At 42.0% G+C, this 2,565-nt stretch overlaps 1 protein-coding gene across 1 annotated transcript in view; it reads left to right on the top strand.

Annotated features, from left to right (window-relative positions):
* Window positions 1–1,426: 1,426 nt before the first annotated feature.
* The window catches only part of LOC107568492 (brain-enriched guanylate kinase-associated protein), a 6,750-nt gene continuing 5,611 nt past the window's right edge, over window positions 1,427–2,565 (top strand). Inside the window, exons 1-2 of the mRNA XM_016254458.1 lie at window positions 1,427–1,539; window positions 1,988–2,071. The gene's annotated coding sequence lies outside the window, so the exon portion shown is untranslated. The remainder of the gene's footprint in view (window positions 1,540–1,987; window positions 2,072–2,565) is intronic.

Raw genomic sequence — 2,565 nt, 5'->3', positions numbered from 1 at the left:
CAATGTAAAACTCAGTAAATAGTCATACTCAGGTGAAACATCACTGCAGGTCACATGACAATGATTGACAGATGTTGCCATAGAAACAGCATCATATAAGTGAAGAGAGACGAGTGACGACGTACCTGCGATTAAGCCACAATCACAGTGCATCACTCGTTCAGTCCAGCGCTGATCTCTGATGAACGACTGCTGTAGAAGAGACACACACAGTGCACTGGTGTTTTCATCAGCAGAAATCAACTATTCATTTCAATCATCTTATTTGAGCTTGATCTATAGACATCTTGAAATACCGGTTGATGTGTGTTGGATTCTGGTTTATATTAAAGCTCCTTCACAGATTAAATGCTGCAGTACATCCGTCATGTGAGTGTCTGATTGTTTCTGTTAATTATATCCAGAGTCAGACAGAACGAGGTCTGTGCAGATATAAATCCTGTCAAATTAAATCCATTAATCATATGCAAATACTGCTGATGCTCCACATGGTTTGTTCAATGAATGCGAGCCGAAAAAATAAAGGGATTTTCATTCCAACAAACACTCAAACAAACAGATGCTTCGAGATCTGATGACTTACAAAACTCATCTGATTGATTAACAAATTACGGACTGAACTGAACACTTTTCACAATAATATTTCCAAAGCAGCTTTGCAGAAAATCTTCATGATAATGTTTATTACATCTTGCAGTATATAGTACTGTAATACACTCTATTGCCAAAAGTATTGGGACACCCCCTTCTGATGAACAGGTTAGGGTTAGTCCATGAGTAGAAATATTAATGTTAAAGCATATAATGATATTCTAGGGAATTGTGTGCTTCTAATTTTATAGCAACAGTTCGGACAGGAGCCTTTTCTATTCTAACATGACGATGCCTCTGTGTATAAGACAAGGTTCAAAAAGATGAGTGTGGAAGAACTGGACTGGTCTGCTGTGACTTTAAATGCAGAGCTTGAGCTGAAAACTCATCACCAAACACCAGTGACTTGTGCATGTGGCTACAGTAATTTTAGACACCTCCAAAACTGTTGCAACAGAGATGGAAATACATTTTTTAAATACATAAATTGTGTTTCCATCTTTGATGCCACAGTTTTGGAAGTGCCTTTTTCTGTTCTAAAGAAGGGGGTGTACCAATACTTTTGTCCATATAGTGTATGTATAAGTCATTGGTGTTTGAGTGGTGATGGCTTTATCATTAATATTTCTACTCATTGAAATTACTAAAGTAGTCAAACCTGTTCATCAGAAGGGGGTGTCCAAATACTTTTGGCAATATAGTGCATGTTCATGTTGGTTCTTTGTGTTTCAGACTCAACGTCATGAAGAGGAGAAGAGATCTCTGAGTCGAGAGATCGTCACGCTGAAAAACCACCTGATGGAGGCCAAGATCAGCATCCAGAAGCTGCGAGAGGATAACGTACGTATCATCCACAGGCTAGTGACGCCTCCACAGCTTCATCAGAGTGCTCAGATCCCTGCTGGCTCATAGGAACCATCGTCTGCCAGAAGCAGGTGTTCTTTGAAGGTTCCTGACAGGTTTCACCTAATATTTATCAGCCTCGGGCGCTGAGAGCTCTCTGATGGAGCAAGCGTTTGAGGGGCAGCCGGTGCTTCAGCATCCACTTGGTTTCTCTCTAGGCTCACTAGTGAGGGTCCACTCAAACTCTTCTGGTTTAGAGATATAAAGGCATGCGGTTCAAGTGACTGATGGACTGGGAAGATCAACACGCTAGTTTGAGAATCATGGGTTCAGAACTTTTCTTGACATGATCAGTTTAACCCACTGATGTCTAACTACACTAACATAATCAGTGCTCCCATCAGCCGCATTCAGCTCAAATGAAATGAGGAAAGACATTCGTCTGCTGTGTTTGTCAGTAAATGGCAGATGTGTAATGTTGATAGAGTGAGAGTTGAATATTGAATGATCATTTGCCAAATTAAATCATGTATGGTTTCTGCTTTTCCCGCAGGATCTGTATAGGAAAGACTGTAATCTGGCGGCTCAACTGATCCAGTGCGGAAAATCTCCTTACAGAGCGCACAAACTGTCCGAGGTACGACTGATGCACACACACACACACACACACTCTCTCTCTGTCACACACACATACACACACTCTCTCTCTCTCTGTCTCTCACACACACACACACACTCACACTCTCTGTCACACACACACACACACACACACTCTCTCTCTCTCTCTCTCTCTCACACACACACACACACACACTCTGTCTGGACATCTGCTTGTGGGGACTCTCCATAGGCGTAATGGTTTTTATACTGTACAGACCGTATATTCTATTGCCCTACACCAACCCTACCCCAAAACCTGCCCCTCCCAGGAGACTTTCTGCATTTTTAGATTAAAAAAAAACTTGATTTTGTGTGATTAGCTTGTTTACCCGTGGGGACCTCAATTTAGGTCCCCACCGTGACACAAGTCCCCATGAGTCTGTGTGTAGTCAGGTTTAAGTCCCCCCCAGAATAGAAAAACAGGTACACATGTGTACACACACACACACACACACACACTCTCTCTCTCTC

The sequence above is a fragment of the Sinocyclocheilus grahami genome, unplaced genomic scaffold (genome assembly GCF_001515645.1).
Source record: "Sinocyclocheilus grahami isolate Dianchi unplaced genomic scaffold, SAMN03320097.WGS_v1.1 scaffold1250.1, whole genome shotgun sequence".
NCBI lineage: Eukaryota > Metazoa > Chordata > Actinopteri > Cypriniformes > Cyprinidae > Sinocyclocheilus > Sinocyclocheilus grahami.
This window is presented reverse-complemented; position numbering and strand designations above follow the sequence as displayed.